At 45.5% G+C, this 25,230-nt stretch overlaps 1 long non-coding RNA gene across 1 annotated transcript in view; it reads right to left on the bottom strand.

Annotated features, from left to right (window-relative positions):
• The window catches only part of LOC135945383 (uncharacterized), a 55,051-nt gene that overhangs the window by 5,902 nt on the left and 23,919 nt on the right, over positions 1-25,230 (bottom strand). Inside the window, exons 4-5 of the long non-coding RNA XR_010575426.1 lie at positions 16,423-16,504; positions 4,678-4,798 (exon numbers count right to left, since the gene is read on the bottom strand). This is a non-coding gene — a long non-coding RNA (uncharacterized LOC135945383). The remainder of the gene's footprint in view (positions 1-4,677; positions 4,799-16,422; positions 16,505-25,230) is intronic.

The raw sequence follows: 25,230 nt of genomic DNA, 5'->3' as shown, positions 1-25,230 counted from the left end.
AGATTCGTGGTAAAGCAAAAGACTCCGCATTTTATAAAAGCTGATAAAATTTCCTATTTTTCTTCAATTTAATCAAAATTTCTGATGATCAAAATTTTTGAAATTTAAAGTAGATTTTACAATTTTAGCTTTTTCCGTCTCAAGACTAAATTTCTAAACCAAATTGTTTTTGATTCGGCCTTCTATTTCTGACCGTTGAATCCCCTGATATCGTTGAATAAGTTTTGTCCTGCCTCTTTGCTTTTAATTGAACCGTAGCTCCAAATTTACGTTCAAACGTTATTGCTCGAGCTCGGTCCAATTTTCCAGTCCGTAGCTCTGCGGCTCGAAGCACTTCTAATTCGAGGCGCAGCGGTCTGTCAAAGAGTCGCATCATGCTCGCTGGATAAATCCCAATTTTACGCCCGTACCAGAGAGCGCATTGTGGGAAAATCATAACTCGGATCGCTCTGCTTCCTTTCCGACAACCACTAAAAGCGAGCCAGAGAATTTCGGAGATAGAGAGAGATATTTAAGTGGTGTTTTATGAGAGAGAGAGATTTTTTTGGACCACCAAGCTCACGTTCGCTCGTTCAATGCGGCCCTGTGAATGACAGACCCATTTCCAGCACAATTAGACAAGATTTTGTTCGGGCGGCGCGGGTGGTTTCCAGTCTTCAGGCTTTTGTGCGAACGGTAATTGATACGGCGCATTCTTTTCAATCCGGCAGCAGCTTTTCCACTTAATTTGGCATTATTCATCGCCATTAATCAATACGCTGAAAAAAAACAAATCTATGCCGGCTTGCGAGGGATATTTATAGGAAAAGTCTCGAGACGGTGCTCTTTATCAATAATTTATCGTGATTCGCAATGCAATCAAGCCGGTTGTGAAGGGGACGTGGTTCTGCGGAGCAAATCGCATGTTGCACGATTGTTATTATCGCTAATCAGCATTATTTTTTAAAACAGATCGCTCTCTCAACTGGGAAAAATTAATAAGGGGTTCTTGCAACACTGTGTTTTCCCACAGCTCGTCGAATTGACATGCTGACTGGAAGAAACTCTGGGGATTCTACGTTTCAGTTGGCTGTGAACGAATAGGAAGTGGGAATTTTTCTTTGCATTCATGTTTGCAATGCCCCGAAGAAATCTTTAAAAAAGTTTTTTATATTTCGCAAAATGCTAAATATTTACCCATCAATCAATTTATTAATTAATATTGTAAACCAAAAATTTTGCTTTTATTTTATAATCAATTTTCATTTTTTTTCAAATTCTGTTGAGTCAGAAAATTTGGACCAGTTTGGAGCCAAGTAATAAGGCAATTGGCCGGATCGATCGGTGTGTGCGGTGCTGGCACTGAAATTTAATTGAGTGCCGGCAGGGGATGTGCTTCTACAAATAAATACAAATGCAGATAAGAGCGAGGGCTGATTGATTCACCGCGCTGCCTTATCGCACGTTGGCGGAGAGAGCAGCAGCAGCAGCCGGCTGATATGCCGCGCGGCACATCATCAATTACGGCGAAAAGGGAAAAATCATTGCCGGCGTGACGAATCGAATTCGCGCCGCGGGCAGTGAAAAATAGCCGCTGCCCCCGGGTGACAAATGACCACTGGCTGTCTGTTTTGACAATTTCTTTCTTCATCAAGTCGCCTGCCCACACGCCCGAGGGGATTTGGTGATTTGCTCTGCTCTTTTGAGTGCTTTGATCCGACTTTTTTGCTACTCGCTAAACCCTCAAGTAACTTCTTACAATATCGGCGGGTTGGCCACTCTAGACGCCAGGTTTTTTCAATACCATGGTTATAGCGTTAAAGCTAGAGTTTCCGATAATTGTAAATGTGTTTACTGCAATTTTTCGATTACTGAAACTTTTATTATTGTCCCAAAGACACCTCAAATAAGAAAAAAGGTAATTAAGTCAAATCCTATAAAATAAATATAACTATAGTTTTTAAATCTAATTTCTAGCATTTCCGTATGTACAATCATGCTGATTTGATTATTTTTGAAATATTTACGACGAGATAATATATTCCACTGGATTTTTTTTAGCTATTAGATCACACGTGGATTTCTTTTTGCTCTTCAGCATGTTCTTTGTGCGTGCGGTGATAATTACAGCATCGCGATTCAGTTTACGATGGCACACCCTGCAGCTGCCGATCAATTTTCACACTCCCCTCGCCCGATTTCGATCGGCCAATCCATCTTGTGACACAGACGTTGGCCCACGCGCGCGTCTGTCCCCCGGTAATTAATGAGCCTGCAAACACGGCTGTTAGCTAATTAAAATGTGCGGCTCGAAATTCGTCTGCTGATGAAATTGAAAACACGTGTTTGCTGCCGACACGCCGTGTACAAGTCCTGCTGCCGGTGCGGCGTAAGCCGATTTGCGCGCTCTGCCAATGTTTGCGATTTGCTCGTCGGTCGGGAAATTAACGAGCAAACCTGCTGAGCGGGCGCTTATACGAAATGTGCAACCACAATACACGAGGCGTTTAAAAAGCGGTGCAGGGAAATTATGGCCTCGGCGCCGAAATCTGTTTCCAGGCAGATAAGAAATTATAATATGAAATTAGGAGGCGGGCCACTCGCGCGCTCATCCCCCTGGCAAAAGCTGCACACACCCTGCTCCCTCTCACGCACGCACGCAAAGGGGGTTGCAAGAAGAATTAGCCGCGCGTTTAACTTTATTTCAGCCGGCCTAATCCGCTATAAGTCAAGAGGGAATAAATCTCATCAGGATGGTATAAAAAAAAATACACGGCGTTGGCCACTTCCGGCGACTTTCAATGCAAGGCGGCAGGAATGCGCGGGCTGGCCATTGGACCGTTTTTGATGAGCACCAGATCGATTGACCTGCTTGCTTGCAAACCAGCGGCGGGCACATTCGTGTTTTGCTGCATTGCATTGTTGGGTTGGCCGGGCGAACGGCCGAGACACACACGTGATGGTGCAAATTCATTTCGATCTGCCGGTGGGGGCTCGCTTGCTCGCTCCACTGGAGTAATTTCACTTGCAAAACACGGCCGCGCCGAGCGGAAGCTTTTGCTGCCGGCCAGCCCAAAACTCGACTCGACGACAAACAAGCACAGAGTTTCCCGGAATATTGCGCGACCGTGATTAAATTTGCTCGAGGACAAAGCCAGAGAAAATTCATTAAAGCCGCATTACCTGGAAATGCCAGCACGAAATAATATTGGCTTATTTCACTTAAGCCGGCGGAAATATGATATTCCCATCATGCTTTGTTAGTGGATACCGTTTTTAGGGATTACAAATGAGCTTAAGTCATGGGTCGGACAGAACATTACCCAGAGAGGAGTTGAATGATGTGTGAGTTTTGCAAATTCTGACAATCAAAAGCCGAGATAAGGTGGTAACAGAATCAGCAAAAATAGAAAATTTGTAATTTAAAGTTTATAAAATTATATATCTCGAAAATGAAACTGTCTGAACTTGCCTTTTGTCCTTTTCTTAGGACATTTTCAGATTTTTAAAGTTTTGCAATGCATTAAAGTCAGTATAATTTTTAGAATACAACCCGGAATGACCTTTGACCTTGACCAATGACATAAAATTTTGTGCTCATTCAATCGGACTCGGCAATAGCAATACAAAACACTTCTATTTTTTAAATTGCACCACTAGCATAACGTTTTGAAATTTCTCCAAAATTAAATCCAGCAAAAATTAAAATTTAAATTGTTCAATTGAAACCCCCAAAAGTGTAGATGAACTAATAATCGTCAATAAATGTCAATATCGCCAATTTTGTTACACACACGAGAACCCGTGGCTACCGCAGTAAAGATTTAATATTTAAAATAAATAAATGAGAAAATGCAGAGACAGTTTTTCTTTTCTTCTTTTTGTTTATCACACAACAACATCGGGCAAACTTTTCAGTTGGAATTTTCTTTCATTCTTTCTCTCTTTCTTTCCGTGGAGAGCAAACAAAGCGTGCACACGCAAATTTTTTGTGCCAACCCCAGCACGAACTTGATGATCATAAATTTTGCGCTGTTTCCACCGCGCCAGCCACAGCGAAAAAAAGTGTGCTGCGACCCTCTTCAAAAAAGACTCTTTCTCTCACTTATCTGGGTAGGAAACCCGGTGCCCGTGTCACAATTGCGACGCGCTCTGCTGGAGCAGGGGCTGAAAAATAATTAGTGCGCGCGGTCGATTTGCGGCCAAACGCGTCCAGATAAACCCAGAGATTTCATAAATAAATCATCAATCGAGCGTGTGTTTGTGTGCAGGCGGGTGGGCGACACCGAATGTTAACATATTCCAGCGATAACAAATTGTCTAATTTGCAAACGCACTGCGAATTTGCATGATTTGTTTGAAAGGCACACCGGATGCCCGCATGCAAATCAGCTTTTTTAAAGCTGGCTCTCGTTTTCACATTCTAATGAGAGCGGGCGAGCGAGCGAGCGAGCGCTAACAAAACAAAAGGTGAATAATGTGTGTGCGAGCGAGCAACAGCATTTTATCGGCGGGACAAAATTCGGAAGAGCCCCGCTGTAATAATAAATTCGCTTTTAACGTGCCGATCTCTTACTTTGTCGGGCTTAATATTTGCCGAGCACGCAATTCAACGCGAAGCATTATGATGTTGCTTTTTCCCGAGTGCCGCGCAGCAGCAAGCGGTGAATTTATCGATTAATCGATTTTCATTCTTACCTGAGCGCCTCTCACGTAACGTCGCTTCACTGGGTTCCATTTAAAGACCACTTTCGCAAACTCGCCTTCCGCCCGCAGGCTGCAGAGTGTAAGCCAGTCAGTTCTGCCACTGCGAAAGCCTCTGGAAACAACAAACAAAGGGTGGCATTCAGTGAAAAAAGCAGACAAACTTTGCAAAAGTGAATTACTGTATATATTTCTAGCCGCGTGTGTCCTCGATCAATATAATACCATCATGCTCATTAAAAGTGGCTTGGTACTTGAGGGGTTTAAATTTAGAAAAATTCATTTTTCCTTTTTAAGGTAAACCTAACATTCTTCAACTTTGATTTTTTTCTGTGGGAGAATTGCTAGAAAAATTGTCGAAAATCGTATAAAAATCACTGATTTTCTAAAGATTGAAGTTTTATATTGAACTCAATAATCCTCGAGGGTTAGAATATGCAAGCAACACGGTTTTTTCTGGATAGTGCGGCATCGTTCCTCTTTAAAAGGCGTAAACATAATTAGACGCCTCCCAAGCGGTTCTGCTCCATTTGCGTTTCATCCCGAAAAGTTTGCTACACAATCCAATTCATTATGGCGCGAAATTCACAAAGCTGCTCGACACGCGCAGGGGAGGCCATGATTTGTGGCCGGTCATCCCTGCTCGGAGGTCGGTCAGCCGCCGGTTTGCATTCCTTCGCTGCCACCTCGTCCCTGGGGCGGCGTAAATAGTGACTAATCGCACTTATCACATTAGCCGGTGCTTTCATTAAGGGGCCCCCGATTAATTATGATAACGTACCTGCGCGGCCCCTGGGCAATAAATCCCGGCGTTCGTATTTATTACACGCACACGCCCGGCCGGCCGGGTTTCGCGCCGGTGCTATTTTAATTTATCGCCGTTGTTGCTGTTGTTGTTATTTTGCATGCTCAGCAGATGCGCGGCAATTATTTTTGCCGGGCGCAGAGTTTAATTCTATGTATGGCCGTGACACGCTCAAAATATTTTAATTCGGGCCATAAAGTGATAAAATTTGCCAACAGTTTTAGTGTGTGCCATAAAAGTGCCGTATTATTTGAAATAAAAAAAGGGGCAGCGCGCTGATGGATTGCAGATAGCGCGCAATTGAATCGCGAGTTGCTTTTTGCCGCAATTCGTTTGAGATGCACGAAAACTCGCTCCTCTCGTCAGACTGATGTGGGTGGCTGCGGAATTCGATGGGCACGAGCTGGCATGAAACTTTGCTCAAGTACTCGGCACGCATCACAACCTGGGGAAACTTTACTTCCTAGTTCTCAACAGTCTCACACTTAGGATTTTGTGGTTTACTTGCTGGTGAATTTATTTTGTTCGTTTAGCCTGACCTGATAAAAACCGATATCGTTAGTTGAATATTTTCGATTTGATGATTTTAGATTTACGGAGATTTGAAAAAATTCTAATGTTTTAAATTGATTGAAAATAAAGATTTTTAATAAACGTCATATTTTGTTTTGATCGATGGGTCATTTTTGACATCCTGAGAATAAAATTTCTCAAGGGTTTGCTCTTAATAGTCCTCAAGAATAAATCTCTCTTATTCTAAAAGCTGATGAATTTCAATTTTGTTAATGTTGAGCAAATTTGTTTTGTAATTTCCGTGAAATTGATCGACAAAAAAATTGAAATTTAAGTTGTCTCAATTTTTAGAATTTATTCAAAGGATACAGAGCTGAATAATTTTAATCAGCTCAGAAAATGTGGAGCAAAAATCTCTTGCCGAAAAAAACGAGTTATCAGCAGTTTCCCGGTCAAAGCCTAACAAAATGGAGACTTTTCCGGAGAGTGAAAAGAAGACACATCGATCGACTCGTCTCTTCAACAAGAGCCTACCTTCAAAAAGTTACAATTATTCAAAATTCTATTTAAAAGGATTTCTCGTCATAAATACACACTGCTCAGCTTTTGAAAAGCATTCACAATTTTATCGGATAAATTCAGCTTTGTAAATTTTGCTGTTTTATTCTTCAGCAGTTTGTTATCATTTATTTCCGTTTTTCACGAGGCAGCACTGCTGGAATCCACCTTCAATGCCAAAAGCTCATATACATATTTTTAAAATTCAAAATTCTCTTTTCATCCTCCGCCCATAAGCAAGTTTTTTTGTTTGCAAAAGCTCTGCGAAACATGGTGCGATTAAATTTTTAACGAAGCTTTCGGCTTTAACTCGACAAAAAGTGCTGGCGTGCGGATTTGAATTTTCATTTTTCCAGGCGAGCGTGTGCAAAATTCACGCGGTTGGCAATTAGGCAGGCCGAACTAGCTTTGGCGCAGGCTGCCTTGCTGACGGTGGAAAACAAATTGGCTCGCAGCGACTCTCGGCTGGCTTTTTGCTTTTCTCGCACGCGCGCGAGACCAAAAGAGAGGAAGAAAAAAAGCGGCGAGTCCTTGGCACCGTGGAGCGAGAGAAAGAAAAGCGCTTTCTTTGTGTTGCTTAAGGATACATATCGATTTCTGCAAAGGCGTTTTGCCCGTGCACTCGGCGGGAAAAGAGTAGAAGAAGTCGAGGGTGGCGCATGAATTTTACATGAGACCCAATTTTAATCAATCCTCGGCGAAAGGCAACGAGAAAAATTGGCGAACCCTCCCGCGGAAATTAATCGGGGCCGTGATTGCGCTAGCGCGTCCAAGGCCGGCCGGGGGATTGCGCGGAAATGGCCCGGAATGAAAATGAAAGAGAAAAGAGAGCTGCTTTTGGTTTTGCCAGCCCATTTGGCCGCGTTTTGCCGAATCTGCATCTTTCCTCCTTTTTTGGCGCTCATAACCGTTACGGAAGCGCTCTGCGAAAACCCAGAAAGAGCTTTTCCGAGCCCGCGAGCACGTCATTAACCTATTTCGTTCCTGTGGAAGCGGAATTCCGCAACGCTCTGGCACTATTTAGCGCGTGCTTCGTCGTTATCTCTGCTGCAAGGACACAATTTTCATTTTTCAGCTGGCAGAATGCTGCGTCTCATGTTGTAAAAACCACTTTGAATGGGGAGGAAAGGTAATCTAAACAATGGGAGCCTTAATGGAGTTGCGTTTTGTATATTTTCGGTCAGACAACCAATATGTTTTTTTTAAACTGATCTTTTGTTTCAATGCAATTTACAGGGAAACAAAAACATGTCTCTTGCAGTATTTTCAAAAGAGTCAAGTTTGTATTTTTATCGCTGCTTGGTCTAATTAGCGCCGGATGTCCGCATGAAATTCTTCCCTTCAGCCTAGAGCTCTTGCACAAAGGGGTCTCGTCACGTACGCACAGATCCTCACTCGACCAGTCATCCATTGGTATCGTTTTCGAGTGCGAAATAAGCCAAAGAGCTCTGGTGGAGTGGAAGGCACGCCACTCGCGAGGACGGATTCTCGCCCCCCCCCCCCCGGCTACATCCAAGCACGCACACAACCCCCGTGTGTATGTAGAGGTGTGCCGCGAAAAGAGATGGAAGGAAACATTTCGCTGATGGAGTGACAAGAGTGAAAAGACTCGAGGGGCTGCGAATAATTGCGGCAGACGCGCTGAAATGCACCGAAATTCTTCTGCTGGGTTTTCGAGGGGCGGCAAAAACAACGGCCGACATCCCTTTGACGCAAAAACACGGCCAAATTGTGTGTGGCGTGTTGGATCGCACCCGACGCGACATTTTTGTTTACGGAAACGTCGGAACGAGGCACATTGCAAATATCACAGCGGCCCAGTCAAGTGCGAAATTGAGCGTTTGGCGCGCCAGCAATGGATATTGAAAAATATTCATCCCCCTGTCGATGCTCATAGCGAATCACGACGGTTATTCGAAAACTTAGGAGTTGCTCGTGAATTATAAACAAGCCGCGGGTGGTCGGGTACGAACATGTGGTGGAAACGAGAGGCGAGAAACCGTAATTTGATTTAGCACACACAGAGCAAGCGCCTCTAATCCAATTACAGTGGCAAAACGCCGCTTCTCTCGTCCCGTGGCTATGTAAACGTAAAATTTTTCACATACACTAAATTCGCCACCTGTTATAATTAAATAATTCTTTGTCCAAACTAGAGAGAAATAATATATTGCAGCCGCCACCACCGCAGCTAGGTTTGCGTTCGTCAACAGGTCTTTCCATTGTGCGCAACCATAGACCGACGGTAAAAAGTTAAATTGCCTCTTGATACCACATTAAAATGCCATTTTAATAACTGAATGAAATAAATTTAGAATGAGCAAGAAAAATTGCAAACCAGCATATAGATGGCAGAGGACTTTTTCAAATAAAATGTTTTCCATTTCCGTGTTCCTGATCGTAAAGGGTGTAACGCATCAAGAAAATTACAGAAATGGATTGCTTGTAGCTTGTTACATCTGATCATATGCCATAGAAACGTAAAAATTAAGACTGGAACTAGATTTAAAATCTGTATCTTACGTAAAAAGGTACGGAAATTCTATTTCGGATTTTCTCTATACAATCTCGCAACCCGGAAAATATTTTTCCTTCAGAGCATTTCTTTGGGTATTTTTTACCCTCTTAAAGCGTTTGTGTGGAATTCTTGCATTCATTTGAAACATATCGCTTTAAAGATACTTTTCTGGGCTTTTAAACACTTATTGCAACTATTCCATTCGATATTCGCCAAAAAGGCTTACTACGCACTCGCACATATATAGAATGAGCATGGCGGGGACCGATGCCTTTTGTTCCGGGCACGAGAGGAAGTAATTTCAGCCTCGCTCCACCGCCTCCAAGTTCTGGAAAAATGCACCCCTCACGCTGCAAGGGTTGAAAAAGGAAGGTGAGGCGGACGGGGCAGGCCGCCGCACGCACACTAATCCTGCGAGTCGGGCCAACACAACTGTAATTACCACTTGATGCCGACATGCTTGCTTAGGAGGTTGTTTGCACATCCCTTTTAGCGCGACACTCGGGTGGGTCCGCTGCAAAAAGCAGCCGCACCGCAAAGTCTGCGTGCGGAGGTGGCCATGGCCGCACTCGCTCTCGAGAAAAGAGAGATTTCGGTGGTGCGCGTTCCGAGTTATGCTCGCACAATGTGGACAAAACCGCAGCCAGCCAGCCGGCCGGCCGGCCGGCAGGCCTGGGCAAGCCGAGCGGAAACTTTTTCCATCACAGTTCGCAACTCCATCACTATTCATGACGGGGTAATTAAAATCGGCTGCGAGTGCCACGAGGGACGATCGAGCTAGCTGCCAGGCCCAATTTTATCAGCAATAATCGCGCGCGCGCGCGAACACCAAACTTTGTTGCCTGCATTATAAATTCGGAACAAAGAAAGAGACGTTAATCGGCAAGAGAGAAACTTATGCCATTAATTATAATCCACCGGCGAAGGGCTTTTTACGACGAGTGCCGCGTGTTTTTTGCCCGCACCGACAGCGTGTTGGTTTACTCGATTGCCGGCTGCGGCAATACATCACATTTACGATGCACGCGCTCCACTTGTGCAAATAAAAACATCAGCCCAGCAGGGAGAGAGAATAACTAGTCTGATAACAATACATCATAAAGAAGGAACGAAGAAGGAAAGAAGTGCTTGGGCGAAACAGCAGTTAGTTATTGCTGCCCGCCTTCCCGCCTGCCGGCCGGCCAATGTAACTCATTTCTGCAACTTTGCTCCCAAGTCTTATCTTCCTCTATTATAGAAAAAGAAGTTTAAGTGCTAAACTTTTATTAAAGTTCAAATTGTGAAAATCCCTGCGCCGCTGGCTGGTCTTTACACTCGTCTTTTTCTCCTCCGCCTTCTACACTACTTCTTCTTCGAGGAGACTAACTCCCAACAACTTCTACTTTTCTTTTCTTCCTTTTATTTTTGTTCTGCGCAAAGTGCATCGGCGGGCGAACGGACCGACGACAACGAGAGAGCGTGTTTGCCGGGCTGCCCCCTATCATCAAATAAACTTAAATAACATCAAAATACGTCGCACAAGTAACAGCAGCAACCCCGAGAACCGGGAGAGGGAAAAAGTAGGAGCCTATGCCACTTTTGAAAGTTTCCGTGAGCTCGCAAAATACATTGTATAAATACACCGGCCGAATCCATTCCACTATTGAAAAGTTATATTGAAAGAGCCGGGGATCGATGTTGCAAAAGAAGTTTAAAATTATCTCCTTATTTTTCGTCGGCAAGTTCGCGCGCCGCGCTGATAAAAAGTGAGCGCGCGCGCGTGTGTCTTTTGCCAGGGTGGCAAAAGTTTGTTCTCTCGCCCCCTTCGGCTCCCCCCGATGCTGCTTGCTGCACGCACTCATCCTCGATGCTTCAATTACAAACTAAAACAAAGTTTATTATCCAGGCAGATATTTATTCAGCCAAGACAAGGAAGGGCTTTCCCCGACTCTGCACGGGATATTAATTAAAAGTTGGTTCACAGCGAAATTTGACGAAAAAGTTGCCGAATGTAATTTATCATTTGGCGCGCGAGCAGAAAAATTCGTTTGTTCCGCCGCTCTTTAAATAAATGATGCGAAAACACTTTGTGCGAGGCCCGCAAACTTTTCTTTCCAGAGGGATTACGCGCGGCTGAATGATGCAACTGTGAATTTTCCAACCGTTTTCGCCTCGCGGAAATGCGGCAAACGGCTTTGTTTGCCGCAAGTTTTGAGAAGACATCAAAAGAGATTTCTTTCATTGAAACGAAAGAGATCCGCAGCCGATTTTGATGAATGGCTTTATCAGGGCAGCACGCAGCGATAAATTCAAGCCGAACGGTAATTACGTAATGATTTCACGAGCGCCCCCTCGATTATCCTGTGGGAACGAACGCGCGTAATTGCATGCATAATTCAAAACACGCAGATTTATTGCTGCAGGTGAGCACTGTAATTTGGTCCAATTGCTACGCCGACATGTAAACATCACAGCAAATGGTTTACACAGTCATTAAAAAAGACTAAAACTTCATTCGTACCGATGCAGATTTTTTTTTTACATTTTTCAGCAGAGATGTAGCAGCTTTGGGTCGGGAAATCTGGCGCTCTTCCCCGGCCCATCCATCATTCAATTTTTGTCAATAAAAATCAGTTCTGCTCGTGGCCGGCAGCCAAATCGTCGGCGAGGGCGATAATTTGCAGCACCACCCCCGCACCACCCACCCCCTGGGCTCATCTGTTGCTGCGCTCGTTCGTCGCATTGATTCTCAGCGACACGTATACGTCGTTCCGATATTTTTCTGCCGACGCTCGTCGGGGCTGCACGCGCGCGCAGGACCCCGTTTTTACGCAGCCAACCACGAAATGTGATTTATCTCGTCGTGCTTGCCTTGTCCGAATCCGTCTGCCAAAATGTTACGTCGACTTATCAACGCGGAAGGAAATCAATTTTTGCAGCTTAGGTCCCGGAGTTTGCCAAGACAGCATTAAATAATCTGTAAATGCATGAATATTTCAATTGTAGGGATGCGTGCAAAACTATTCGACTACAGAAACTATTGAAAATTTTATCCGTTTCCCTCTGAGAGGGTGTGACTCGCGGGAATTGCGAAAATGGGGGAGTATAGGGTTCTTGCTAAATTTAAAAAGGGGTGGTGAAGAGGTACCAAAGCGCGCGGCAAGATCGGTAAACCTTCTTAAAAGTTAATTGGTAAACTCCCTCATCTCTATAATTGGGGTTTACTAGTTATCAAATTTCGAATTGTATCAGAAAATTCATGGTTTGCGCTCCCTTGAAAAAATAGTCTGATGTACACATCCCTCAGATGACATTATTATCCGAGACACAAAAATAGCGAGCCAAATGGGGAAAAGTATGAAATTTTTGGCTGCTCGTGGCTGGAAATTTTGCCAAGGAGGCATTTTGTTAATCGCATTTTCCGTAAAGGAATTCACTTTCATGCTGGTCCGCGTTTCAGTTTAGATCATGTGGCTTAAATTATTCATACGTGTCCTTCTCGGCTGAATGCGGCCCCTCTTGTTAAGGGTGGAATGCGGTTGAATATCTGACCTATTTCCCTGGCTCCGCAGAAAAGGCCCTTTTAGCGTGCGTACACGCCTGGCGGCACCGCATTTTCCGGCAGACGTCCCACGCGATGGGCCTTTGTCGGCGCGTTGATTTGCATCTTGATGTAACTCGATTGATTGCGAATTTTCCAGCCCGATAAATGACGAGCGCTGTTGCCCCCTAATTGAATGTCCACCACTTGATCATGCATGCGGCGCCAATTAAGGGTGGGTCGGCCAACCGAGCGCCCGACCGACGGGCGCCACTCGACCGAGATTTAAATAATAATTGGAGTCTCGGCACAGTCGGGTCGGCGAAACAGCCCTCCACGCTCAAAAGCAATTAATTAAGCGAAAAATTCCCTGATTAGTTTTGCATAAATTGCAGCTGGAGAGAGTAATGAGTTTTCTCAGGGGAATTTTAGCGTGAAAAGACCCTTTTATATTTCAAAATGAAGCGTTGTGGTAAAAACGCGTGCGTGTGACTGCTGAAGAATTGATGCGCCCGTCCTATTATTTTATTCACAATCGCCAGATGGAACATTAGCAAAAAGCCCGGTTGGAGAAAGTGAAGTGGACCGGCTTGGCTCTGGCGTGGCGTGGCGCACAGGTCCGTCTGTCATTTGAGCAGGTGCTTTTGTGTCGCTGAATTATTGAGAGTGGCCAGCGAAAGCTCTCGATTCATACGGCCAAGAGCTTTATGTCCGAAACTTTGCTGCTTTTTGGCCCGCTGGCAGAATATTTAATGTTGCCAGAGTGAAATGCGGCGCAAAAGGCAAAAATCCACCCTCCGGCCGGCTGATTTCATTCCGCTAAAGTCCGATTTATTGAAGTTCTTCTCGTGCTTTTTGCTTATTTACACAGCAGAGCGCTTTATTGCAAACACCGGCAGCTTTTGTGAATGTGCTCAAGCGGAATTTTCATCTGGGTAAAAATTCGAGATGTGTGCCGAATTAGGCAAATAATTACAGCGTAAATATTTTCTCAGCTGTTAAACAAATACCGATTTATGCAAATAAAGACAAACTTGTTACTCCTGATGTTTGCATTTTTTATGAATTCAGACATTCCCCGCAGCTACACGCGGAGCCCCCGCAGGCAGGTTGCGTGGTGATAAATAACCAATTCTTTAATAAACGGCAGGGGAAATTAGGCCGGGCCGGATTGAAAATTTGAGTCGAGGGGCGCGGTATTCCTGCGACTTCGTCCTTCTTTTAATACATACGAGATGAGTAGGGAAAGAGAGGGGAGAAAGAGCGAAATCTTAAAAAGAAACAGTGCAGTGGCAAAAGTTTCGAATGAAAGGAGGGCAGCGAAAGAGAAAAATTGCACGAGGGTGGAGATTCGAGAGGAAAAAGCGGCAGCTACTAATGTTATGGATGATACGGTATTAGCGGCGTGCGGGGAGATTGATGGAATAAGCCCTGAACAAAGGGCAGCTCCAATGATGGACCCGTCGGCTATTGATTGAAAAAGATTACACGCTCGCAGTCGGCTGTGCGGCTCGGATTTGAGCGGGCGCAAAAATCGGTGGCGGTGGGCACACGCACACATACGCAGCTTTGATGCACCCAAATTGCTGATCAAAGGGGTGCGCCCGACAAATCAGGCCAAACGAGAACAACGCCCGCGGCGCGAGCGTCCAATTTGGGACTCGGCGCAGTCCGTGCGGCCGGGCGTTTTATTTATTTCCACCCTCTCTCTGCTCCCGGCTGAAATTATGCTGGCGATTTTTCATCCAGCCAGATTTCGACAACAAAAGCACAGAGGGTTCGAGATACGGAGCACGGGTGAAAAATTGGCCGGATCGCATTTTTGACCCTAGATTTGTGCTCAAACGGCCCATAAAGAGCATCGGTTGACACTCGACTTGGGTCTGCAGAGCAAAAATGGCCGCAACTTTTGAAGAATCGATCGATTTGCTTCTCCTTCAAAGTTTTAAAAATTCGAAACACCAGAATTGAGTCACGCGAAGGCCCAATTTCAAATTTCGACAGAAGACCGATTCGCCATTATTTTTCATTTAAATGCCAGGGTCGTTTAATTTAGTTATTGCGTGTCGCGTGCGATTTGACGGCGACATTATAATCCATTATTATATTTTCCGCTCCAACTTGGCCAGCAACAATTTCGGTAAAGTTTGCGTTGCTAATTCAGGGGCAGAGCGACATGACAAACAACTGCGCGCTCGCGTGGAATGCTGCTTCTGCACGACAGGCAAAACGAACGAAATGAACGAACGAACTTCATCCAATATTAAATAGGCAGAAGCGAATTTCACAGGCTTGCTCCGCTGCTAAAGGACTCCGCTCACTGATTTCGCCTCGCCTGAATAATTCAAACGCCTGCGAATGCGAACGGCGCGGAGGCGGAGGCGAGAGAAAAAGAAAAAGCGAGAGAGCCTGCCGAGCGCCTGGCGCGCAAAGTGAATATGCAACCTCGTGCGCTGGCACGCGTGGCCGGTTGCCTACTCTGCTCCCCTCCTCCGGCGACACCGATGTTTTTTAAGGATTAAATATTCATTATACACGTTCGTCCTGCCGATGTACTCGTTTAGCTGCACTTGGAAGCTCTTTACGTGGTTTATTTACTGCTGGTAAACAACTGGTAGAACTTCAAAAATAAAAATGAGTCGAGGAAATTTAAAACATGTCCCAGGGAGGTCCAGATTTTAGCAATTTTTAAGAAAGTCCGAAGTGCGTCCTTTCATAGTATATTTTTAAACAGTGACGTGTACAAAGCATTTTATATTTTTGTTGAACAGTAATAAAAAACTCGTAAACAAAATTTATATCGATGCTTTTGTTCTACTCTTCTGTGTCAAATAAATTATGCAGCCATTTAAAAGACTTTTAAACGCATGAAATTTTGTTTGCCGCGATCAATTGTTCGTCATTAACGCGTTTACGTACTTGTTTGCGCAAATCGGTATCGCAGGGCAGGCGGGTGACACCGCGTGCATTTTGATTAGCCGCTTGCTCGTCGCCGGCTGGCCAGGTGGATCGATAATTCGCTTCGACAAATGCCACGCATATATAGTGCAGTTTCCGTTAAAGCGAGACGAATGAAATATTTACGTCGAGTTTCTCCATGTATAAACTGCGACGAGAAGCAAATATTTGGGCTTGTTTTGCGACAACTTTTCGCCGGGTGTTTGCCTCCGACGCCTGCTGCCACGAGTTGTGAGCAAACAGAAATTAATGTGATTTGAATAACAGCTCTCCGCATCGCAGGGTTTCGCGAAACTCGTAAACACGAGCGTGTTATTCCTCCCCTGCTTCGTCGAAATGAAATTCACGCCTCGCACTCTCTCCGATTCAACGCAGACACAAGTGTGTATGTGTATTTTGGAACACTGAAGCACTCATTTTTATCAAAGTTCAGACGCAAAATCCAATAATTTATGGCGGGTACCAAAATAGTCGAGAAATCGCACGCGATAAAGCATTAAAAATAACTGCTGCCGGGCCTAAAATTTTACAGCCGAGGCGGTTTAGGGCGTGCACGTAAAGTGTATACTATGTTTGATAAGAGAACGCCAGGCTTGACTTATCTACGGCTTGTGAGAGTGTGTGTGTGTGTGTGCACAACAGCCGAAACCCAGTGAGCCGAGGGTAAAATTGAATTTTGCGGAGCAGCAGCCCTCGTTTTTATTTTTTTCGCAAAGGCCGAGCTAGAGTGATGCACAAAGCAGGAGGCGGCAGCTGCTTTTCCAGCAACTTGATTTTATACGCTGCCGGCCCGGCCGGCCACGCAAAATGAAACGCGCATTAAGCACAAAATTGCGCCAATTCCGGGCACAAAGTTTTCGCACTCACCGTTAGAACTAACAATGGAGACGCATTATCTGTAATTTTCGCTGCCAGCGCGGGTCGAGACGACGGTCGTGTGTGGAGAGGTCTGCAACAAAATAGCCAGAATTACTGTCACTGCAATTTGCACGCTTGTGCTGCGTTTCCAGCACAAATGTTATACAATGTCCGATTAATTGAGCTGAACAGAGCGTTTTTATACATTTGTCGTTTGCGCAAAAAGGTTATAAGATATTCAAATTTAATGGCGTCGCCTTCCGAGCGCTCCAAGGGCAAACATTTGTCAGAGCTAATTTCGCTTGCAAAATGCAGAGGCGAGTCCACGCTCTGTGACACGCAAATCACTCAGAGTAATTTCCAGGCCAGGAGAATAGTAAAAATTGTGAGACGGACGGACAGGCAGGAAAGAGGCTCTCATAAAAGTCACCCTAGCGTGACGATTTTCAGAATGCCGGCCAATATTCATCATAATCAACCCTGTCAGCTTTTTCCTCTCATTCTTACTCGCGAAGAGCAGGGAATTTCTCAAGCACGGAGGCGAAATTGAAAAAGAATTAAAGGGCAGGAAGTGAGTCAACCCGCGCCCATCCTCTTCTCTCTCTGCGGCGCGCGGAACAATTGAATCACTTTCACTCTTTTTACCGCCGCATAATAATAACAACAATCATCGTAATAATAATGGGCGGGCGTTGTTCTTTCCCCGTCTTCGAACCGGAAACACGCCTCTGCGAACAATAATGAGCCCTCTGCGTGATGGATAGCCGGGCAGAGCTCTAAGCCGTGCTCTCTTGGGTCAACACCGGGTCCGAATCCAATTACTGCTCGCTCTCTCACGCTCGGAATATATTTAAAACTTTGCCGGCTTCCCGCTGAATTGTGTTTATGTTCGCGTGTTGTGTGCGTCTGGCAAAATGAGCTTTGCCGCGCGAATCAATCGCATTTGCAGCAGTTTTCTGGCTCAGCAACTAACCTCACACTTGTCTTGCTTGGACGCAGCTGATCGGAGCCAAAGGGCGCGGCTGCAGCGGGGGATTGGGATAGACCTTTAAGCGGCTGTAATCGAACCTGCGTTGTTGGAAATCCCATAAGTAGATTGCACGCCAAAAGTACTTGCCAACTGAGGAGCGCTGGGAACTCGTACAAAACGAGTAAACAGGAAATTGTTAAATTTTTTGCATGCTTTTTATGGGAAGATCCCACTTAAAACGACGTGATGTACAGGAAATTTTACAGGTTCTACTCTTCAATTTGCTGACCTGATGTGAAAAAGTTCACTGGTCAAAAGTTGATTACGGCAGTGCAAAAAATTCCCAAAATTTTCAAATAGTTTACAATACAGAAGAACATCTGCCCTGCAATCTGCCCTCCTTTTAAAACTAAGTAAATTTTCGAGCTTAAATCAACATACATATTCTGAAAGCTGATGAAATTTCCTATTTCGGGTAGGAAGATCAAACTTTTCTGGAAGCTGTTTTATCTAAAGTAAGGATTTTTTCTTTTAGAAAAATAATAAAATAAATTTCACAATAATTACTATATTAACGAACTTTGCTATTTTCTTCACCAAAGCCTAAAAACAAAGGCTTTCCGAAAAGTTAAAAATTTTCTTCAAATACTTGTGTACTTTTAGGAAAATCATCACGTTTAGTCAATGAATAAGTACGACTTAGATTCATTAAGTTCACCAAAAACTAAAACGTAGCATCTCCTTAGAGTTTTCTTGTGAGCTTAACTAATTGAAGCTAGGCATACATATTTAATCATGTTGAACGCAATTTGGCGGAATTCCCGACGGACCGGACGATTTCAACCCGCTCCGCGTGTTAATCCCCTGAATTCTGTTAACGGGAGGACCGCAAACGTGACAGTTTTTCCCATTTCGCGCCCGTCATATAATTTAGAAAAACGCTTGAAATTGAGATCACGTTCGTCTCGTCGCTTCCTGGGAGAGAAAGGGAGAAAAACGCGTCAGACAGACGCGACGGATGAATCGCTCCATCTCTTTTTCTGCTGCAAAAAGCGACGAGGAGAGACAAAGGGCCTCAGGATGTGTTGGCTCAAACACACAAAAGCGAGCGAGCGAGACAGACAGCAAAGGATCACACCTTTGCAGCAGGGCTTGTTTTTTCTGGGGGCGGTCGTACACCTGTTTCGAACGGAAATCCTAGTGGAAATAAATTTCACGGCACAAAGGCCAGTAAAGAGAGAGAGAGAGAGAGTCGGTTGGGCCCTTCCATTATTTTTCCGTGCATGTGACAGGTGATGAAAGGGAGAGCTCACTTTTGAGCACGTCTCCGCCGGCGGAACTTTTGCACAAGCCTTATATTATTAATTCTGCCCACCGCCGCCGCCGCCACCGCGCGTTTGAACGTTTGAAGATGCAGAGAGTGTTTTTGTTGATCTGCAGCAAACACTCGAAAAGTAAAAGTCAAATCAGGGAGAGTATATTATTTTCTTTGGGTAGGCGACTTTGCGGAATAATTAATTTGAGCTTGTAAACCTCAGCATTCAGCACGGCAAAGTTGTAAATCAAGCATGAACATGCAAATGTTTTGTCTTTGCCGGCTGGCCGGACGTCTAATTGAGGCTTCAATTCCGTAATCACGCACGAGAGTGCGGAGCTAAAGGTGCTGCCGCGTGTTTGTTCCTGCCTGTGTGCCCTAATTGTATTAAATTTATAACATGGGCCGGCAGCAGCACCGAAGCGAGGAGCTAGTTAAGTCGAAATGCAAGCAAACCACAGCCGAACAAAAGGCCCATTGTAATTGTTATTAGGGCAAAATTCAAACGCTAGGAGAGCGAATGCCACCGCCGCTGGAGCTGTTTAGAAAACCGCAAAAGTGTTGTTACAAGAGAACCACGGCCATCATCTAATAAATAAACGAGAGAGCGAGCGAGCGAGCGAGCGGCCGGCCGGCCAACGCAGGGTCTGTTTGTTGGCTGCCTAGCTCTAGCTCTTTATTATCCGCGCGGCGTGCTCGCATTTAATTTTGAAATACAATGCGAAATATGTTTGAATTACAGCAGAGTAATGGTAACAAATGCTCCCTTTTGTAGCTGATGGCACGACGAAAAATCCGCGGCAGAGGGAAGGTGAAAACTGTTAGAAGCCGCACAAAAGAGCCTTTCAGCACAACCGCCCTTTTGCTTTCGAGCAAAGTTTCCTTTTGTTCCGGCGCTCACAATCAGTTTAAAATAGAATCGAGTTTTATCGGCTGTGCAAAACTTCGGGGGAGGAAGGAATTTGTTGTTGACCGTGCTGCACCTGCGAACCACCATACGCGCGTGTCCCGCGTCTAATTCCTCCGGGTGCCTTTGAGATGAGTAATAAAACGAGAAATTCAGCGCATCAGCGAATCAAACTCGGGCCCGGGAGACTCGCTCGCGCCTTTTCTCGCGCGCGCGGAATTCCATCAGGCCCGTTTTATTATGTATTCCGGACTTTTGCGCTATTAATCGCAACAAACGCCAGTAAATTGAAACGTGCCGAGCAGCATCCAACTCTTTTTCGAGCCCGGGAATAAAATGGACTGTTTCCCACGAGAAAGATTATTTATCTTTATCGCCTCCCTCTGGTAAATAAATATGAGGCCGCGGCGCGTTTTTATCAATTACGCCGAATCTCCCCGCTGCTTGGCGTGCTTTCTTTCGTTTTCGGTTCGCAGAGAAGAGAGCGAGCAAAAAAGGGCTCCAGGAAAACAGATTTCGCCCGGCAGATAATGTGCCGTCGCCGCCGCCGCTGCTCTGGATTCAAAAGAGCAGCTCCATTTGTGTTTCGCAGGCGGAGGCGGAGGAGGAGGAGAGGCAGCCGCCTCTTGAATGAAAATTATATCTCGCGCCGGCCTAAATTGGAATCCAAAAAATTGCATTCTCTCTCTTACATTTTCCTCCCTGCTCGCTCACTCTCTTCCAATGCGGCGCGCGGCGGAATCGAAGAAGGCAGGAGCTTTCTTCGTGATAAGGAAGAGGGAGAGAGCCTGTTACGTCACACAAGAGAGCCGCACCAGAAATCAATTTTCGCGCATACACTTATCTCTCACACTTTGCTGGTGCCGCTGAATGAATTCGGGCCAAAAGTTCAAGAAGTTGGTCGGCGGCTAGAGTAACTCATTCTCCGATCGATTGGAGCCGCACGTGCAGGCCAGAAATACGGCATTGTGCGGAAAATTGCATCATATTTTCCGCTTATCTTTTGGAGGAAAGTGCGTGCTAAAAATTTACTCCAAGGGGGGAGCGAGCCGCGTGAATAAATAATGCGCGTGAATGTTTTACCGGAATAAAAAGGATTTCAGATTCGATACACTTTTCAAGCCGTATCAACTTAAGGGTGTTGACTTTCTTTTTTTTTCTAATCCCTCGCCTCGTTCTGGAAAACCTAAATCCCCTAGCTCTTCATCAGCCGCCGAGGCGTTTCTCCTTGGCATGGACTGCGAACAACACATACAACGAATGCAAGCCTGATATAGTATTTCAAGACGTGCCGTTCCTTTTCTTCTTTTTTTATTCCCTCCCGCGCGCATATACACGAGCCCGCACTTTCAAGACCGACCATTACGCATGGCTCTAGTTGTTGCTGTTTTTTTTTCGCTCCTTCGTGCCGAGCTCTTGAATACGCCTCGGTAATGGCCGTTTTATTAAACACAAGTGTGCACTTTGTTGCAAATAACGCGCGGGGAATAATATCGCTGAAGCACCAGCGGCACTCGAGATGGCCACCAACAAGCAGGCTGCGCGGAATTCACAGTTAAAAATAGCGTGAAGCAACTTTTCCTCGCCATCGCAGCCGGCGGCAGCGGCGGCGGCGTATTTTCCTCGAGAAATAAGAAACGCCTGCTGCTGTTGTGTTCTACAAGAGATGCAATTTGTTTTATTCAAATTTACGAGCGGCGCAAATCAATACCGCGTGCCGCACAGCGACGCCAGCCAGAAGGGCCGCAGGGGTGCGGGGGTGGTTGGTTTTGCTTGCTTTTGCTTCGTGTGTTTCCAGCTTGGCTGCTTGGCCGTTGCGGCTTTTTGTGCGATTAGTCTTGTCACTGGCAATAAGCCGGCTTGATTTATCAAATTCGTTAAAAAAATGGGGTGCCAACTTTGGCGTGTTTCCTTTTTTCGGGCAGGCGGCGGCGACGGCGGCGGCGGAGAAATGCAGCGTGGCATAGACGTCGAGCATTGTTGTTTGCGAGGAATTTTGAGCCAGCGCAAAATAAGAGCACGACCGCCGCAGTCGCATTCCTCGCCGGCAGAGACGAAATAATAGAAAAATTCCGCAATTTATATCTATTCTCATCCCCCGTATTGCGGCCACCCCGACAAAAAATCAAAGGAGCGCTGCTCTCAAAATGGAAGTTAATTCGATCAGGATGTTGCGGCGGTAATGAACGCTTCTACAAATAAATTCATCCGCCAATTTTTGCCCGAGATGAAAAATTTCCTTTGTGGGTGGCGAGGAGAGAGCGGCGAGCGCACACGGGACCAATGTAAGTAGACTATAAATGAAATTTGGCGTCCTAGCTCTCAAAGAGCGAGTATAGCGCGTGCTGTGTTGGGGTATGACATTAAATTGATCCCTCTCCCGACAGAGCGACTGCGGCAAAAAACTCCCCCTTATTGAGTTTCATGTCTTCCTCGAAATATTACGAGGATTATACGCTTTTTCTTCATTTCTACTTCCAACCCGAGATCGACCCACCGACCTGCCAGCAGGGCAAAAAAGATAAAAAAATAAGCAGTGTGTTGCAGAGTGCTTAGATTATTGTGCGGTTCCTTTCGTCCCTTTTTAAAGCGAAATAGTTGTTTGTCGACGAAAAAGTTGAAATTTTATACCTAATCAAACACGGAATTTCGACTTTGGGCGCTTATCGTGTCTGAAACAACAGGTTTTTCCTCTCGAACTCACCACACAGTCGAGGAAGGATAAGCCAGAGTGATGCATTTTTGTTGAAACAATTCACACAGCCTGACCGAAAAGTGTGAACTAGCCCTGTGTGTTTATTCGACGGTCACGTTGGGCTCTTCGAAAGGCACTCACAAAAAACTGAGTAAATACATGCACGTATGAAATGTTCCAGCGGCAGCACTCACTCCTCTCCTCCCTTTTTTGCGGCCGCGAGCGAGCGAGCAAGCAAGAGAGGGAAGATGAGTCACTAGTTCAAACACATCATGTGTCTCTTTGTACCTCGTGATTTCATACCCAGATCCGCAGGATATTGGCTAAAACTCTGCCACTCATTCGGGCGTGACGTGGGCTGGGCTCATGGGCTGGCCAACCCTACTGTGTGGTCTTTTGGCACTCCAGGACGGTGGAAAAAGCCAGATTGTGTCATGCTCTAGGAATGGGATTGCCAAACAAGCATGTTTCCTCAAAACTAGGCAGCCTGTCAGGCTAGAATGACACTGTAGAGACTTTGTCGCAATACTAATTATTCACGTGGGTACTATTTATCCTCCTGTAAAGGAAATGTCGTGTGATAAATTTAATGGGGAATTTCATAGAAATCCTTAAGTGTTTTTAACAGTAGAAGATATTTTTTATCTTGAAAAGGTAGTGCACTCTATATTTCCATTCTTGTTGAAAATGATTGAGCTTTCTTCCAAAAACATACTGTTTCAGTACAGTTTTCCAATATTTTATTTTATCAGCAGCAAACAATTTGAATCAACATAATGATATTTCAAGCACGAATTGGAAATAAAGCGACTGGCAGCGCGCCACCGCAGAATTGGGGAGTGCGCGGGAGTGGTGCACATTAAATTAGAACGTAATCGATATACCTTTACGGCTCCCTGGCGAAATGCGCCTCTGCTTCTCGGAACCCATTCTGAATGAAAACGAGCCGGTTGCACATCGCGGGCGACGCAAGGTCACGTTAGTGTCGCGCATTTACGCGAACCGACGCAACTTCCTTATCTCGTGCAATCACCTTTCTCGCGGAGGACAAACGAAAGAAAGAAGCAGAGAAACTGCTCGGCTGGTTGGCCAGGCAGCAGCCAGCAGGCACCGAGCACCGAGCACTGAGGGCAAAGCAGCTGCACACAGCCACGCCGTCGACTGCCTGGTCTGGCTCACACATTAAATAAAAAAGGCATGAAATAAGCAGGTGACGTCACTCGTTATATTATGACAACCTCTGGTTGGATGGCTGGACGTCGGAGGGAAGAAGAAAGAAAGCGCGGCTAAAAAAAGAAATTAATCAGACGCGTCGCCGTCGACATGCTTATTTGTGCGTGCATTAAGCAAGAGATGACAGGCGAGCCTAACACGAGCCATGCGCCGCAGCGCCGAAAAAAAGAGAGAAGATAACTTAAACTAACTAACCCCCTAGCTGGAATGAGAAAAAAAACAGCCAATTTAGACCTGCCGGCCGGGACACGCAACTTAATTTTACGGGTCAGTGACGAGGCGAGTTAATTAATTCTCACTTGGCTCTGACGTCCTAATTTTTAATTTCCCCTTAAGTGGATTAAGTCCTGCTTTTTGACGGTTTTCCCAATCAAAACACTTAAATCCGGCTTGCTTGGAAATTGCCTGGCGCGGATGGAAATGAATTCCCAGAAGGACACGTAATTTCAGGTCCCTTTGTTGAAAAATCCAATTTGAGGAAGTGGAAAACGCGCGGCGGCGGCGGCGGCAGCGGCGGCCGTCGTGACAATAAATACGCTTTTATTAGCATTTGATCGCGCCATATGTTGCGGGCCTACCCGCTGCTGGTCTAATTACCCATTCCGGGCACACATGGGCCAGCCAGCGGGGCTCCATCCTCTCTTTTTTATCCACCAACGACGTGCACGCTGCCTGCCTGCACTGACAGCCCGCTAATTTCTTATTAGACCGACCAACCGGCCGGCAGACAAAGGTGGAATGAAAAATACATAAAATACGGGCGGACGAGCGAGCAGACACTGCGTTTGTCGCTTCATTTCCGCAATTCACGCCCGGAAATTGTGTTTTCACATTTGACTCGAAATAGTAAAATTATTTTTGCTCATTTTTTATTGAAAAAAAAACTGTTAGTCTGAAAAGACAAGCGGAGTTGGGAATTCGAAGTGTCTGGTATCTGAGGAAGTTGTCGCCACGTTCCCCTAGTGCAAATGGAGTTTCTTGTCTGAAAAGCAAAGAGAGGAGGTGCACACATTCCCCCGAAGTGAGCCTTGCTCTGCGCTCTCTCTCTCTCTGCTCTCGTATGTTTGCTGCAACTCATTTCCGTTTTCACGCCGCCTAAGCAAGCAAAAGCCATTCAAATAGACGAGCCGACGTCGCCGTTGCCGCAGCCACTCGGCAAATAAAACGAAATTATTGTTGCTTTAAATAACAATGAGTGCGATGATAGATAAGCGCAGGCAGCGGGAGCGAGGTTAATGACAGCCGGCCACAATTAAGCGTGGCCGACCTTTCTGCTGCGCGGCACTTGCACTTTTAGATTGGACCGAGTTGACCTCTCGGGCCTTCATTAGCAGCTGCTGCTGCTGCTGCCTCCTCTGTCCTTATCGCTCGCTCGACCATGTGATGCACAAGTGGACAATTTGCTGCGGATTAATCTTCATCAGGCGCTTTTCGTCGCGCTCGTTTGTTTTTACCGCGTGCGCGCGAGTGTCGACAGCAGCGCAAAAAGGTACTAATTCGTGTATGACTTGCACTCTATACCTCGTTTTTGCACCTTTTAGTCTGCCTGCGAGTGTAATTGCACTTGACAGAGAAATCTCAAGAGGCCTAACAGAGGTACTGCGACTTTTTAAATTCAGCTGCGGAGAAAAGGAAAGAGCCGTTTTTAGTAGAGGAGATATATTAATTTAAATGAGCCCAAAAAAGGGTGCTTTGAT

The sequence above is a fragment of the Cloeon dipterum genome, chromosome X, assembly GCF_949628265.1.
Source record: "Cloeon dipterum chromosome X, ieCloDipt1.1, whole genome shotgun sequence".
NCBI lineage: Eukaryota > Metazoa > Arthropoda > Insecta > Ephemeroptera > Baetidae > Cloeon > Cloeon dipterum.
Note: the sequence above shows the minus strand (reverse complement) of the source record. Positions and strands in the feature narration are given on the sequence as shown.